Source organism: Moschus berezovskii, chromosome 24 (assembly GCF_049115385.1).
Source record: "Moschus berezovskii isolate FMDL1 chromosome 24, NW_MosBer_1.0, whole genome shotgun sequence".
Taxonomy (NCBI): Eukaryota; Metazoa; Chordata; class Mammalia; order Artiodactyla; family Moschidae; genus Moschus; species Moschus berezovskii.
The window spans coordinates 11,613,653-11,630,604 of NC_142483.1; the positions used below are offsets into that span (position 1 = coordinate 11,613,653).

General features: G+C 58.5%; 1 long non-coding RNA gene across 1 annotated transcript in view; it reads left to right on the top strand.

Moving 5' to 3' along the window:
* Positions 1 to 16,952, top strand: part of LOC129547895 (uncharacterized) — a 31,274-nt gene that overhangs the window by 5,635 nt on the left and 8,687 nt on the right. Inside the window, exons 2-3 of the long non-coding RNA XR_008684158.2 lie at positions 1,007 to 1,104; positions 1,960 to 2,158. This is a non-coding gene — a long non-coding RNA (uncharacterized LOC129547895). The remainder of the gene's footprint in view (positions 1 to 1,006; positions 1,105 to 1,959; positions 2,159 to 16,952) is intronic.

Consider the following 16,952-nt stretch of genomic DNA (forward strand, 5'->3'; position numbering starts at 1 on the left):
CTCAGACCCACTGGCCCCTCCCAGGAGATACCTAGGAAGGAGGGGGTGGTGGTGGTGGTGGCAGTGTCCCGGGGAGGAGGGCAGGCTCCTCTCCTGCCACCTTGGGCTGGGCTGGGTTCTGTGGGTCTCAGGCACAGGGACTGGCCAGGTGTGAAGGCGGAGATGCTCAGCAACACGGAGGCCTGACCTACCAGAAAGGGAGGGATGGAATAGGTGGACATGAGTGGGGGCAGGATAGGGCGGGACTGTATTCATAAGAGGCTCCCCTAACTCTCAGCCCTGTCTCTGAGGTGAAGAAAGAACATCTGAAAAGGAGGAATGAAGCTGAGGGCTGGGAGGGACCCCTTTCCTTCCCCACTAGCAGCCTCCAGTGGAGCCAGCACTGCAGCGCCATGGCAACTGTGGCCTCTCCAGCTCCCCTCTCTCCTTGAGCCCCATCGTGCCTGGATGCCCCTCCAGCCCGTGTACACCTTTCTGCTGCTGCTCCTGCTAAGCCACTTCAGTCATGTCCGACTCCGTGTGACCCCATAGACGGAAACCCACCAGGCTCCCCTGTCCCTGGGATTCTCCAGGCAAGAACACTGGAGTGGGTTGCCATTTCCTTCTCCAATGTGTGAAAGTGAAAAGTGAAAGTGAACTTGCTCAGTCGTGTCTGACCCTTAGCGACCCCACGGACTCCAGCCTACCAGGCTCCTCCATCCATGGGATTTTCTAGGCAATAGTACTGGAGTGGCTTGCCATTGCCTTCTCCGGCACACCTTTCTAGTTGGGGCTAAAGAGGAGCTGGGGAAGAGGAGGGCTCCTTTCTCAGCCCCTGTTATGGCCCAGGGGCTGAGTCCCAGTGCTACCCCAGGCTCAGGATCACGTGGAAGATTCTTTAAGGGGCAAGAGGGAAGGGTGAAGTGGCCTTTCCAAGAATTCTTCTGAATGAAAGAGGAATGAATGAATGAAATCACCTCCCTAAGATTTCAAGCCCCCAACTCTCAAAGTCTGTACTCTCTCCCAGGTCACAGAGGCTGCTTCCCAGGAGACCCTGGAAGGGATGAGAAAACCAGCGCCGGGGCAAGGGTCTTGATCACCTGGATCCCCTCTCCACGCCTATAGGTAGGGAAGCCGAAGTCTAGAGATGAGCAGGGACTTGCCCAAGGCACACGGTATGTGGCAAAGGCAGAACTGGGGTGGTGAGAGTGGGGCAGGGCAGGGGGGCATCCTTACTGTTGGCTTGAAGAGCAGGCAGTGAGGACCAGGAGGGCTGTGCCTTATAGTGTGGAGGCGGGGGTGAGGGTGGTTCTAGGGAAGGCTCTGGGCCTGCCTTGCCTGCTCCCCATTTAGCACTTCAGTAAACCCACTTCCGGCCTCACTCACAATGGAGTGAGGGAGGGAGGAGGCCTGGCCCTGATTAGGGAGGAACAGGGACACCAGACAGAGGAGCAAGGAGCTGGGGATCCGAGGAGGGGCACAGGAGAGCTGGGAGCCGCGAGGTCCCACTGAGAGCCCCTGAGCGAGAAGCGCTCTGGCCCAAGTGCTGCCCTTTCCAAGCTCTGGGCCCCTGGGCAAATCCCCCAGACTCCCAGCGTCTGCCCCTCACTCTCCCCGGCTCCAGGTAAAACAGGGTCAGCCCACAGCCTGGAGGGAGATTCTCTGTGATGGAGCAAACAGAAAGAATGACCCCTGGCTCCACTTGGGAGATGAGTGGCTGGGCCTGTGACCTTGAAATCCTTCATCTGCTGGTCCAGGGCTACTATCAGAATCACCTGGAGCATCTGTGAGGTGCAGAGCCTGAGGGCTGGGACAGGAGGAAGCTGCGGGCACAGCACCCCAGAACAGAGAGAGTCCGGCTAGGCAGGAGCCTCTGGGGTTTGGAAGAGGGGCTCTGGAGTCTTCCTGAGAGAGGAGGAGCTCTGCTTTGGTCCTTGCCACACCTGCAGACTGGCTTCTTCTGTTAATCCTATGTTACAGGTGAGGAAACAGAGGCCCAGAAAGGTAAAGTGACTTGCCCAGGGTCACGTAGCTATGTCTCTGTCGAGGCCACTCCTGGAAGCTCTGCTGGGCTTGGGTGCTGCCGCAGACCCACGCCGACAACAGCTTGGGAAAAGGAGGGCCACGTCCTAGCTGAGGAGCGAGCCTCTGGGAGAGCGTGCTATGGTGTCCATGGCAGGTGGGTCCCAATACAGCATCTCTCCTCCACAGCACTCTCAGTTCCTTCCTTTCTGTGTCCCCCCCAACGCTCGTTCATTAGTGGGTCGTCGCATTCTCAAGCACTCACTGTCAGTCCGCTGGTGAAGGCTGGAGGGCATGACCCAGTTGCTGCCTTGACACTTAGCAGCTGGGTGACCTTGAGCAAAAGTTCCATTTGCTTGTAGCTCTGTGACCTTCTCGTGAGACAGGGATGAGCATGCCACCTACTACACTGTGGGTTACGGTGAGGCTCCGGGGACCTGGAGCTCTGTCCCATTTGATAGCCCCCCGGACAAGGCTTGAAATGGCCAGAAGGTGAGGCTGGTGATACCCAGCTCTCTCCCTGACCCCCAAATATCCCCTGGAAACATGTAGGCTGCCCACCCCCAGGGCAGCCCGCCCAGAGCGGACTGAGAGAATGGGGATGGCTCCCCAGATGCTCTCTTCACCCCTCAGCAGGCAGGGATGATGAGATGACGCTGGGGTGGGGGGTACCGGGGGAGCCAGGAGAGGCCGGCTGAGGACAGCTGCTGAGAGGAAGCAGTGAGGGTACGTGCGGGCCCCAGGCCACCCCTAACAACCAGCCCGCAGCACAGGGAGCAGTGGATGGGAGACCCAGGGTCGTCGCTCCGCCTGCCACAGCGCTGGCCCTGCCTGACTGGCGCGAGTCCTCCAAGCACTGGTTTTAACCGATCTTTTTTCTGCAAGAAGCTCCGAAGCTCCCGGAGGCGCGGGGGCGGCTTCCCCTTGACTTGCGTCTCTTAGAGGATGCGGCTTGCTAAAAATAACTCGAATTACTGTGCTCCAGCCCCCGGCGTGGAGGAGGGGCCCGGGGGCCTGCGGGGGCGGGATCCTGGAGGGAATGGAGCTGCAGCCGGGAGGGGGTTCCCTGCGAGGAGGAGGAAAGCGGTGCTGGCAGGGGGGAAGGGGTGCGGGGGGCTGAAGGGAACGGCCCTGTCTCACCCACTTCTCTTCAGGCCGGCTCCGGAGCAGAGCTGGGGGTGAAAGCTGGCCCTGATCTCGGGCCGCGCACCGCGGAGGGAGCTCGTCTGGCTGGGTAGTAGCAGCGGGCTCCTTCCAGCAGGAAGTCTGTGTTTGAAGGAGACCCTCCACTCAGCTCAGCGCTATTGAATGCAAGCAGTGACAGCAGGGGGCGCTCCTGGTTTCCGCTCGCCTTCCCTGTGGTGGGACACGGAGCCCCAGATCCTTCTTCAAAAGCTGGGTGCAACTGCAGCATGAAGCACTAGACTCCCGGACAAGCCGAGGCCTCCTCTCGCAGCCCCACCTCCTCCGTCTGTCTGCAGAGGTAGCATCAGGCCTCCCCCATCACCCCCTGTGTACAGGGCTGAGACAGCCCACGTGTGAGCACCCCTCAGAGCAGGCTGGGAGCTGTGGTAGGGTCCAGGAGGCCCTAAGCCAGCAGGACCTGGGGTCCTCACACGAAGGGGGCCTGGTCCGGGAGGGTAGGGGCTCCAGCGCCCATGGGACAGGGGAGGTCAGCGTGAGGCCCAGGAAGGAGCCTGAGGTCGGGCTGCACAGTGGGCTGCCAGCCCTGCTGGCCTCCTGATGCTGCCCTCTCTGCGTTCCTCAGCTTCGTACCCCAGGGCCGAGACAGAGCACAGGAGGCTCAATGGCAGGGCCAGGGTCTCATGGCAGAGAGGGGACAGCATGGCTGGCCTTTGTGCACACACAGACCCGGCAGAGGCAGTGGGGGACACACTGGTGGGGAGACCAGTCAGTCTTGCAGGAGGAATGGGCTGGGATCTCTGGGGCGCTGGGTGGGGCCCTTCATGCTCTGTCGCAGCTTCCTTATCCGTAGGGGTGGTGGTTGGGTGCCCTGGCAGCCCCCTCAGATGGAGAGCAGAGGAGCCAGAGTGGAGTAGGGAAAAGAGCAATTACCCCCGCCAGCCTCTCGCCTCTCAGCACTCACGGGGCTCTGCAGTGTAATGTCCCAAAGTCACCCCCACTGTGCACACAAGGAAACCAAGGCTCAGAAAGAAGAAGTGACTCACCCGAGGTCCTAGGGCTTGTGCATGATGAACCGGGCCTTTATTTAGTTGTTTGGTATTTAGTTATTTGGTGGCACGTGGGATCTTTAGTTACAGCAGGCGGGATCTAGTTCCCTGACCAGGGATGCAACCAGGGCCCCCCTGCATTGGGAACACGGAGTCTTAGTCACTGGACCACAGGACTGGAACCCAGGACTATCCAGCTACAGTCTCTTTTCTCATTTCATCTTGTTCTGAACATGGAGCCAGATGCACTTATGAGGTTGAGTCGAAGTGGGGTGCACGGGTGTGGATCCAGATACGAGATGCACAGTGTCAGGTAGCTGTGGACCCCTACCTTGACCCACCCATCCCCGACCCCTCTAGGGTTGGCTCAGGTCACAGGTCACCTCATTCCGGGGCACCAGTGTACCTGGGAAGTGTCCATGTGTGCAGGGGGGTCGGGGAGAAGAGGGAATGTATACCCTGGCAGGATGGGAACATTATCATGAACAATAATGATAATACAATCCACCCCCCAGGATGTTTTTAGCAGCTCTGTTCCTGAGGAGAAGCTAAGAACAACACAAACATCCAGTAACAGGAGAATTAAGAAATCAACTGCACCTCCCGCAGCAGCAGGGGTGAACCCTAAAGCATAATGTAGAGGGAAGTACACAAATTGCAGGAAACTACACTCAGTTCAAAGCCATTTTTATCAAGTCCTCCACCGGAGTGAACAACACAGTACTGTTTTAGACATTCAGATGCGTATGATCGAGCTCTTACAAAAGAGCCAAAGTGATAAACCAGCATTGTTGGTACGCTGGCGGAGGTAGGAGTCGGGTAGGGGTGTCACACACAGGGAGATTCCCCCGATGAAATCTGTTGCTGGCTCACAGGGTGCCAGGTGTTGTTTGTGGTGCTGGGGGCAGGGTAGGTGGGCACAAGCAAGACAGACGTGAACCCCAGGTCTCACGGCGCTTACAGTCTCGCGAAGCACACTTTGACCCTGTTCTTGTGTTGTACAGGAGGTCACCAGCGTCCATTAGGCTATTATGTATGGTCACAGACATCCCTTTGTGGTTGTTGTTGAATCACTAAGTCGTGTCCGACTCTTTGCGACCCTATGGACTGCAGCATGCCAGGCTTCCCTGTCCTTCACTTTCTTCTGGAGCTTGCTCAAACTCCTGTCCATTGAGTCAGTGATGCCAGCCAACCATCTCATCCTCTGTCGCCCCCTTCTCCTCTTGCCCTCAGCCTTTCCCAGCATCAGGGTCTTTTCCAGTGAGCCAGCTATTTGCATCAGGTGGGCAAAGTATTGGAACTTTAGTTTCAGTCCTTCCAATGAATATTCAGGGTCGATTTCCTTTAAGACAGACTGGTTGGATCTCCTTGCAATCCAAGGGACTCTCAAGAAAGCCCCTTATGTTATACCTAAAAGAATGTCACATTCTTTTACATTAATTAAAACAGTACTCTTGCCTAGAAAATCCCATGGATGGAGGAGCCTGGTGGGCTGCAGTCCGTGGGGTCGCTAAGGGTCGGACACGACTGAGCGAGTTCACTTTCACTTTTCACTTTCACACATTGGAGAGGAAATGGCAACCCACTCCAGTGTTCTTGCCTGGAGAATCCCAGGGACGGGGGAGCCTGGTGGGCTTCCGTCTATGGGGTCGCACAGAGTCGGACACGACTGAAGTGACTTAGCAGCAGCAGCATACTTAAAGAAGTAAATAAGAACCACAAAGGTAATTGATCTCTCCCTCAAGAAATCCCACCCAAGTGGGTGAGGTGTGGGGGCTGAGCTCCCCTCCCCGCCTCTTCTCATTGATACACCGTGACATTCATCCAGGAGTCCCAACCCTTGGACCCACATCCCCCCCAGGTGTCCAGTTCCAGCTGAATGTCCCACAAGGTTACTCCCTCACTTATCAGTGGGTGAAGGTCAGATTGGCTCAGAGTGCAAGGCTGGTGGCGGGGGAGGGTACCCAGCTTCCAGGAGAGGCCGAGCCAGTTGGGGAGGTAAAATGCCATGGAGAGAGGTCCAGAGCCTGGGGAAGATCCCCTCTCTTTCTGGCCCAGAGCTCTTACATGACAAACAGAGGTGGAGGGTGCCAGAGATGGGGGGTAACAGGTCAGCCCTGTCTCAAGCTCTGCACCTTCACCCAGGGAGTGTTAGTCTGCCATCCATCCATCCATCCAACCATCCATCATATATTGGACACTGGTGATCTATCACACAACACAACAGGAATGTTATGTACCTTGCAAGTCTGTAAGCTGCATGAGGCCTGAGGTTCATGTCTGTCTGGCTTGTGCCTGCATCCCCGGCCCCCAGCCCACGTACCCTGAACAGCCCTCCTGGGGCAGGGCCAGTCCAGCCACCCTCACTCAATGGCCTGGTGCCTGGTGGATACTTGCTGAGGGGTACCCTGCTTCTCTATCACTGCTCTCAACAGAAAAGGATGCACCTCCTGGCCCTCACATGTGCTGTTCCCTCCGCCTGCAGCAGTGCACCCCCACCTGGCTCAGCCTAACCATCATCACCGCTGGGAGGCCTTCCAGGATCGCCCCAGCCAGTCCAAGCCCTTCTCTTCACACCTCCGGCAACACCACAAGCTGTACCCTGGCCGTGCTTTGTCTAGGTCCAGCTCTCCTGAGTTGGGGCACTCCCCTAGGTCAGGCCCAGGTTCCCCAGGGCTGGGCCGGGGGGGCCCCCCCAGGAGGGCTCTCAGCTTCATCCTCTCTGGCATTCCCACTCAAGCACGCAGTCTGGCATTTTCTCCCTGGAGGAGCCAGGCACAAAGGGGAGGTCGGTTTCTTCACCAGCCCCCACACCTGTTGGACTCCACTCTTTGGGTCTTCACCACTCCTCCCAGCAGTCCACCCATCTTTCCCTGAGGGCTAGCTACCAGGGTTCCACGTGTCCATCTTTTCTTCCAGAGCTACCCTTGGCAGGAGAGATAGTGGGCGGGCAGGGTCCAGGGCTGGGGAATGGGATGACAGGAAGCTCCCTGAGAACCCTCCCCCCCAGCTCTCTACCTCCACAGCCTGTGCTGGATGCAGGGTGGGGGATGGGAGAGATGGCAGTGACTGGTCCCCGTTCCAAATCCAGGTCACTCCCGGCCTGCTCAGCAGTCATCGGTAATTAGGGGCCAGCAGGACGTGGGCAGGCGGGTGGCAGGAGGCCTAATTGTCTGATTTTTCAGGTAATTAACGGGAGGCTGTCTGGCCTGTCCCCGCGGGGCCCAGCATCCGCCACCCCATCCCCTGGGCAGCCCCAGCCGCCTAATGAGGCCAATTATTGAGGTGCCCCGGCCCTCATTAGCCACCTGGAAAGGTCATGTGGGAATGGCACCAGGGGCGGGGCTCAGTCAGCCGTGGTAGAGGTTGGGAGCTGCCAGCAATCGGGTTCGGGATGCGCTGGCTGTAGGTCTCTGCAGTCGCTCACTGAGCGGTAGCCCACCCGCACTTGAGGCCTCTCAGAACAGGCAGGAGCTTTAGGTCAGATCTTACCCCCTGCCACTTCCCAGCCATGTGGCCTTGGGCGTGTCCTCCGGTCCGCCAAATCAGAGATGATGGAGGTAAAACTCTAGGAGCACAGGGGGTTCCCAGTGCATAGGTGCTCACTGTCTTCCCATGGGGTCAGTTCCTTTGCGTCACTCTTGAGGAAATGTTGGCCCAGAGCCGGCAGGGCCTAGAGTCGTTGGTGCGTCCGAAGCCCACTCCACAGAGTGTCTGGCGGCTGAGGGTATGTGGCAGAGGTGGCCTTCTGAGATTCACCCTAGCGACCTTAGCTACTGGGCGGGGAGGCCTGGGAGGAGTCATAGAGGTGATCCAGCTTGGGAGAGGGGGAGCCCGGGAACAGCTGGACTTTCTGGACACTTGAGCAGAGTGGCGATGGGGAAGCAGGAATTCAGGAAATGAGGGTCTGTGGAGATCATGATGGAGCCGAAGGCTCCCACCCGCTCCAGGACACTCTAGGACATGAGACGGTGCTGCAGGCTGCTGTCCAAGGGAGGGCTCCGTTCTTTCTTGGTTGGTCCACACCATTCTTGGCCCAGGAGATCACTGTGCCTTCAGATGTTGAGTTTTTTGGCTTCTGTGGCTCCTCTGTTTCAAGAATTCTGTGACCTAATTCCATGCTGACAAATTCCATGCTGTTCCGGCTCCTGTAAATCGTCAGTTAATGCTACTTTTGGTCCTACGGGCAGCCCAGAATCTAGGTCAAGGGTTTCCAAACTGTGTCCCCCAGGAGCCCTAGGGTGGGAGCGGAAGTGAGAGGCCACTGACCTTCCAGTTGCAACAGCTGGACTTCAATCTTTGATAAAATATTAGTAGGTGCTCCTTTGTGAGCTGTAGCCATGTGCCAGACACGCACTGGGCCTCTGCCTCCGCGTGTGTCCTCAGAAAACCCCACGAGGAAGGTAGCGTCACCTCCCCATGTTACAGTTTGGGTCGCTGACACTGTCGGAGGCTGAGACCAGGCGGCATGTCCCGGGGCTCACAGCCTGTGCAAAGGAGAGCCGGGACTTGGATCCAGTTTCCATTCTGAGCTGCTGGGAATGTGGGTTCTGCAGCCAGGAAGAAATCTAGGTGCAGGACTTGAGGGGAGTGTCCCACTTATTGTCATTGGTTTCCTCCGGATTGGAGAGTGTGGGCGCACCTGCCTGCCTGCTCCGGAAGAGCATGGCCCCAGCCCCAGGTCACCCAGGGCCCCTGCGCCCCACGTGGTGTCTGTGTGCACTAGGGCCCATCTGCCCGTCTGTTTCCCTTCCCTCTGCCGTGGGTTCTGCTTCTCCGTGGTCCAAACAACAAGCTCCAGCCCAGAAATAGCATATGTTTCCAGCCTCTGCTAGTCCAAGTCATAAATCGCCCAGTGTGATGTGCTCCTTGTGTCAGCTAGCTTCAAAACTCGGCGTGGGGGTGGCTGAGTGAGTGTGAGGAGCGTGCAGGGCCTCCTCCAGGCTGAGAAGCTGGGAGCCAGGGTGAGTCCAGGACTGAGGCTCAGGAAGGCAAGCAGGGACCGGAGCTGGCTTTGGGGCTCAGCCTGGGGTGGGAACCAGCAGGTGGTGGCCCGGTGTCAACCTGGGCCTCAGGGCTGATACTTAAACAGGAGCTGAGGTCAAAGGGTCGGGCATCAGTCTTGTCCAGCGGCCAGAGGTCCAGACTTGGCTTGGAGTCAGGGGTCAGAGGGTAAGAGCTGTGATTCAGAACTTCAGGAGGATGGAGAGCTAAGCTCAGTCTGGGGTCAAGGTCAGGCCTCAGGCTGAGGTAGGGTCAGAGGTTAGAGGTCAGAATCAGTCCAGTGCTGAAGGCCACAGCTAGCTGAGAAAGAGGACTGCAAAGACTCAGAAGCTGTCCTAACTCAGTCCTGGAAGTGACCGGTGGTGGGATGGCGACATAGGGATCCCTGTGATAAATAAGACAGGATGTTGATTGCAAAGCCACTAGAGCAAGGCTGGGGGGCTGGCCCCAGTCCCAGCCCCCTGCCTTCAGGATGGGAGCCGTGGTTGCCGACCTCTGAAACGTGGAGGATCATGCCCCTGCCTCCGTGTTGATCACGCTGTATCGGTGTTGCTGATTTCTACCCTCAGGACTGTAGGCCCTGGAGTAGGGGTAGATAAGCTAAGGGGCAGTGGTCAAGGCGGGTACATGAGGTGCTTCCATGGCACCGAGTAGGGGTTTTGAGAGGAACTGCGTCAAGGCCCTGCATCCCTAGTCACGCCCCAGGGCCCTGTCACTCCCAGGCGGGCCCTGTCACTCCCAGGCTGCCCCTGAGCCGCGTGCAGGCAGCACTGTTCCGGCCTCCATTCTGTCAGCTGGGTTTTCCTGCCTCTTCTCCGTTCTGGGCCCAGCATGGCTGGAGATGTGGGGCCAAGCCCACAGAGCAGCCGGTGAGGGAGCTGGGGTGGAGGAGGCAAGCAGGAATGAGAGGCCAGCGGGCAGAGGAGAGGGTGCCAGGGAGGAAGCCTTATCACAGGCTGCTCTGTTCTCATCTCCCACGGTGCCTGGTCACGAACCAGCCTCGGCCACTCACCCACCCCTGACCTCAGAGGTCACCCCTTCCCTACCGGGTAGCACAGGGAGGTTCAACAAGGTGAGGGCACCAAGCATGCGTGTGGGTCGGGGGCTGGAGGGAGGTGAGAGAACCCCTAGGAGACAGGAGTGGTGGGGAGCCAGTGGAGGACAAGTGGACAACAAGAGGGCGGCCCTGCCCGCCCAGGATGCGAGGCCTCCAGGCTTTGGCTGTGAAAGTCCCGGTCACCTCCCCCGGCTGAGCTATTAATACCCAGCTGGGACCCACGCACCCTTGCTGGGAGGACGCCGAGTTCCTTGGGGGCTAAAAACGGTCTGCGATGGGGGTGGGCCCCGTGTCCTCCCTCTCTGCTCGTCAGAGGAGCTGGGGCCAGAGGTCAGGCTGGCCTGGAAGGGGGCCGGAGCCAGGGTGGGGGTGCAGAGGGCGACTAAGCCCTTGGGTGGCCTGAGGATTCCAGGCTGGAGCAGGAAGGCACGCGGACAGTCCAGTCCCCGAGGGTGGGCACAGGGGGCTTGCCAGTGGTCCCACCCAGGAGGGGACCAGCCCCTGGCCTTCCTGGCTCCTTGCCCTCGCCTGGGCCTTCTCCCTCCCCTCTGACCTCAGCTCGGTCTGCACAGGCTGCAGAGGGGCTGGAGCTTGAGGGCTGGCTGCCTGTCTCCTTCTGCCAGGAAAGGCCTGGAAGAGAAAGGGGACTCTGGGGAGCAGGGAGTTGGGAGCCTCCAGTGGGATCCGGGCACTGAAAGCAGAGCCTTTCAATGCTTCAGCTTCAAGTGTGAAATCTAGATTATTCGCAGCATTATCTCAGCAGTAAGTAAATGGCGGTACCATTTTATAGATGAGGAAATTGAGGCTTGGTCATCTCCTCAGAGACCGAACTGGACAGACCAAGTTTGTCAGAACTCCAAACCCCTGTTGGAGTCATGTTGCCCCCTGTTAATGTCACTACAAAAGGAGATTTCTTTGTTTGTCTCAGGGATCCATGAAACAGATATTTCCATCAAAATCCCCTGATCACCATAGTGTCCCCAGCCTACCCTGGTGGCCAAAGAAAAGGGCCTGCACGGGCAGCTTTGTCCTACATTGGTGAACCCCGCTCCCAGGGATCATCGGCCACTTCTTCCCTCCTTCCTGGGGCTCAAGGGCACATCTGGGAGCCTGTGCTAGTCTTCTGGGCTCAAGGCCACCTGGGGCCACCTGCTCCCTGCTACGTCCCCCTCCCTTCCCATGACAGATGCTCCAAGATCCAGAGCCGACCCCGGAAGAGCAGAGACTTGGCCGGGAGAGTCCAGATGAGAAAGTGGCTGAGAGGTGTCAGCCCTGGAGGCCCCCTGAGCCGGAAATCCTGACAGCTGCCTGGCTCACGCGTCCTGGGCACTGGGCCCTGACCCAGGGCAGGCAGCGGTCGCATCAGGTGTCCAGAGGAGTTGGGGGAGGTGATGGCTGGAGCCAGGGGCAGTCTGCCTGTGGTTAGCGAGGCTGTCAACACCTCCTGGGGTGTGAAGACAAGAGTGACGCCAGGGGCCTGGGGGCAGGGTCCTCCTTTAGCCTGGAGGGTCTGAGGGGAGAGATGGGCCCTGTCCTGAGAGTCTGGGAGAGGAAGCACAGCCCTGTCCTAAGCTGAGAGAAACCTGGCCCTGCCTGAGAAATCTGAGGAGGGGGACAGATCCCCTGTGGGGGCTGGTAGAGGGGATGTATTTCCTAAAGGCTGGTGGAGAATAAGGTGTGGGAGCTTGTCCCAGCTTGACACCAGGGAAGGCTGCCATATCCTGGGCTCAGGGGGCAGCTCTGAATCTGCCTGCCTCCCAGTCCTGTCTGGGAGGTGAACGGCTCTGCAGGACAAGGCAGGCAGCCTCTGTGCTCAGGCTGACCACACAGAGAGCCCCAGGGTTTCACTTCCCCAGGAGAAAAGGAGAAGCCAACCTTGCCTGTATTTTCCTCAGCCTCTGGGGAGGCTCTTCGCCTCTGTGCTGGTGGAGATGGGAGGCGGGCTACCTCAGAGAGTCTGAACCAGGGGAATCCTCCCAGGATGGGCACCTCTGCCTATTGGATCCAGGCATCTTTGCTTTCCTGATGCCCACATGCTCTGCCCCTCTGAAGCCACCTCTCCAGGCAGTCTTCCTGGATTGATAAGAGACAAGGAGGCTCCATGCACCCACTCCCATGCCAGGCCTGCAGTGTCCAGGGCCACCCCATGTCTTTAGGACCCCCACCCACAGAGCCTGACAGCGTGAAGCTTTGGGCCTCCACCTCTCTTCTCTCACTTTCAACGCTCCTTCTCTCCCAGCTCTTTCCTAGACCCCCAGGCCTCTGGTTTTCTGACTGAACCAGCCCCTTGGCCATACTGGATCTGGGGTGCTCTCCTACCTCAGCTGTCTCTGCTGCTCAGTCGGGGGCTCAGCCCCCTGCCCTGGGTCCCTGTCTCTTCTCCCTGGGTTTATCTTCATCCTCTGGGCTGCAACTCAGACCTGACATATCTCTCTTGCTTTAGCCTCCGTCTCTGCCCCTGCCTCTGTCTGGCTCCCAGACGCGGTCTCAGATGTCCCAGCCTTTCTGTCACTGTCGCTCTAGGACGCAGTCCTGGCAGTGTCTCCTCTCCCCACCGGGCTGGGGCACCTGCTCAGACGTCTGCTCTGCCGTCTGCTCAGCGGGCCCCACCAAGTGCTCAGACAACACTTGTGGTCTCAACTCTGGCCAAAGTTCCAGGGGAACCACTGTGATTCCGAGAAGGTGGGTGAGGGGGGAGACAGACCAGAGGGGCCTAAGCTTGCCTGTCCCTTAGGGACTCATGGCCCTTGGCCTCCCTCTGCTCGGGCCACTGGCCATGGTCCCTACCACACGCAACTCCCAGCGCCACAGGCCTCACAATTCACCCCACCGCTGATGGTTCAGGACTCTGGGCGGGGTCTTGTCTTGTGTCTCCTGGGGCCAGTAGGGCTGACTTGAGCAGGTGTCAGGGGAGGGAGCGTCTGTGTGCTCGGTGGGCACTGGGCGCTGTCCCCGGCATGCAGAGGTGCTCCACAGAGTCCCCATGGCTGCTTCTATGACTGTAATCCCCCAGGGTCCCGAGTCACGATAGGTGGGGCGGGAGATAGGCTGAGCTGCTGCTGCCTGAAGCGCCCCACGTTCACCCACGTCCCACCCACGTCCCTTCCGCTGTTGGACAGAAGACCTCTCCCCACACCTGGGACCTTCCCGTCCTCAGGGTCTGTCTGAAATTCACACTGGCACTCACTAAGTTAATTACTGCTGTCTTGGGGATACATTTTTTAAGAAGACATTTTTTTCCAGGGGGAAAAACACGCAGGAGTTATAATTAGTCAGGAAGAGGAAAGAGGAGCGGAGCGTGTGAATCACCAGCCCCAGTGACAGACGGTTAGAGCCGAGCAGAACTTTTGGGGGAAGTTGCTGGGGTGTGGGTGAGTTGGGGCCAGGGTGCTGCCCCCAGGCAGGCTGGGGTCCTCAGACACCAGGTGTGTTTGGGGATGGGGACTTCACCTGTCACCCGGAAGTCTTTATGCCCTCCCCCAAGGCTCTGTCTCCCATCACCATCAGGGTTCCAGCTTGTCAGCTCCCCTGCAGGTCCTGCCGGCCGTGACCATCCCCCGGGCCTTCTCTCAACATCATCCCAAGGCCAGTGCCAGTCCCTGCTGGCACGTACCTGGACAGAGAACCTTGCGGCCTGAGTGAGGAGAGAAACTGTTGAGGCTTTGATTTGCGTCTAGACCAGCTTTTCCTTCATTCACTCAGGTGTTGAGTACTAAAATCCTGCCGTGTGTATGGTCCACAGACAGGCAAACCGGGGCCCAGAGAAGTGCCGCTCCTGGCCCAAGGCCACACAGCAGTCAGTGGAGCAGCCTCTCTGCCTGTCCTGTCATACCCTCTCTGCCGAATCAGACCCTGGGCAGCGCTCTGGGTCGCCAAGGTGACCACAACCAGGCCCATATTCTGAGCCCTTTCTAACCGAGCCCACATTCTGATGGGGGAGGTGCCTCTAAGGCAGAACACCCAGTGCCGTGAAGTGGGAAGCACAGTGGGAGTCCAGAAGTGGCTCTTGATCCAGCCTGGTGGTCAGAGAGGGCTTCCCAGGAGACGCGGTGAACGGTGTCCAGCGGCTGGAAACGGCATGCTGGCCCACCACGCTGGAGGGATGTTGAGTGACTCTGCGATGGCTCAGACAGCGGCAGGAGTGAGGAGTCACTGTGGAATGTGACTTCTGAGCCAGGTCCTCACAGTCCCCATCTCCCCACTGTTTCTCCAGAATGGCTGTCCGGGGCACTGTAGGACCCTGGTCCTTGCTGACCCTTCACTGTGTTCTTTTTCATGTCTGAGGCCCGCTGACAAAGGTAACCCCTGTCTGGGCAGTCAGTGGCCAAGGGGACTGGACCCCAGGGTTCTCCCTCTCTCCTTCCCCTCTGGCTGAGGGCTGACTACCCAGTGCTCTGGGGGCTCCGCCCAGGCCTTGGGGTCCACTGGAGCAGTGTGATCTGTGCCTGAGAGCAGAGGAGAGGACGCTTCCTCCCCTGGGAGGGTGTGGCATCATTGAACACACAGAGCGCTCCCTTCCAACCCTGGACCGAATTAGCCTTCCAAATTACAGGCTGCATGTCCTCCAAATTGGGGATTGGATAGGAGAACAGAGGGCCAGCTCTCCTTCCTGCTTCCTGCTCAGAGGGCTCTCGGTTGGCCCATCCCTAAATAACAGGACCACGTTAGGAAAAAATTCTGGGTGCACACACCCTCCCACCCCAGGGTGCAGGAAGTCCCAGTCTCAGACCTACATCAAGGCTCAGGGTGAGGCTGTGTCCTCCTGGGGTTTGACAACAAGCTTAGAACCAGAACATCTAGTTAAGGCCAGTTTGTTATTCTGAGGGCACTTGGGGGATCAGTCATTCATTCATCAAACACTTTCTGGACACTTTCTCTGTGCCAGGCCTTGTGCCGAGCTCTGAGACACTGAGTGGCAATGGAAGTGACAGACATGTGACCAGGAAGTACATGTCAGAATAAACAGGCCTGTGGCAGGGGCTGTTCCCAAGTGGCCCTGGGAACCCTTGATGAAGTCAGGGAGAGCTTCCTGGAGGAAGGGGTATATAAGCTGAGTCCCAAAGGATGCATATGTCCTTAGCCAGGGGAAAAGAGTTCTGGAAGGAAAGAACATCAAGTGCAAAGACCAGGAGCAGAGAGTGAAGGAAGGGTGTGAAGTGGGTGGAGGCACTGGTTTGTTCAGATCCAGGGGCCTTGTCAGTCTTGTTTGGGGATTGGATTTCATCAGAAGTACAAGGGGAGAGAAGGCCTGTGATCCTGGGTGTAGAAGAGGATTGTGTGTGTGTGTGTGTGTGTGCGCGTGTGTGCACAAGTGGGCAGAAGCAGAGCTGGACCCACAGCCCCACCCTGGGGGCTCCGGTATAGGTATAAAGGGATATGGGGGCAGAGGAGGGGGTCCTGGGACCTCCCACATTGGCCTCCCTGATCTTCCAGACAGCCTAGGGCCTTTGAAGAAGCAATCTGTTTTACCACAAGGAAAACATGGGAGCCTGATGGTATCTCTTTGTGTCCTGAAATTAAGGTGCCTTCCTATGCTTTCACTGATTGGTTTGGAACTTTTCATGTTTTTGTTTTAGAAGAAAATCATTATGGATGTCGAGCATAAATGCAATCCTTGTGTGGTGCTGAGAGCAGAGAATGGAAGGAAAACACCTCCTGAGCTCGCCCACACCTGTGTCACAGAGGAGGCAAGCGAGGGCAGGTGCCAAGGCCGCACAGCCACAGTGGTGGTCCCCTGGGAGCAGGAGTGGTGGCTTTTGGGGTTCCTTGGAGAGAGGATGCTTGGTGAGGGGTTCTTTCAGCAGGGCGGAGAGAGGCCCTGGGGGTTCCTCCAACTTCTGGTCTTGCTTGCATACAGCCTGGAACAGAGCGCTCACTGCTTCCTGTCTGCCTGTGCTGAACTGGCCCACTGCTACCTGGTGGGCAGTTATCCCTGAGTGGGCTGTGCTGCTCCCTTCCAGTCCCGCCCAAGGTTCCCTGCATTCTGACCTCTACCCAACCCGCTACCTCTTGTCTCCACCTCGGCTATGAGAGATGACGCTAGGGCCCCGAGTGGTCTCAGCAGGCAGGACCCTGGGCCTCTGCAGCCTGCCGAGGCTGGGTCTGATCTGGCTCCAGTGTGGTGCCTGCAGTTCTGAGCCTGATGCTGGGAAGGCTTCCGGACTGGAGCTTCCCCGGCTGGCGGCCAGCGTGGGAGCGTGAGGAAAGGCACGGAGCCCGCTTCCTGGATGTGCGACCTGCTGTCCAGCACGTCCTGCAGGGCCCGGCCCTGCTCGGCCAAGGACACGAGCCAGTGGGTAGAGTCAGGGCCTGGCAGACAGTTCCACGGGCTGTGCTGGGCAGACGGGTGGGGCGCCAGGTTGGTGCGCGCCCTCACTCAGGAGGCTTCTGTTTACCCCCTGCTGTATGTCTGGCCCTGTGATGGCTGCTGGGCCCTCAGAAATGAATTAGACACCGACTGGCCCCTGCCTGCAAGAGCCAGTGGTCTGGACAAGCAGGAGGAGATGACAGAGAGCAATAAGAAAACCTGCCTCCCCGGCCATATCAGTGAGATTGGCTCCAGACTTCGTGTTTGTGAAATCCTACCTTACCAACTTCCAGCAGCAGAAAGGGACCTCTCAAAGTCACCTGTGGCCTCCTGCTCGTTCTGCTTGACCTGCCATGCCTCCCCTTTGCTGGCCCCCAGATGGGCTGTGTTC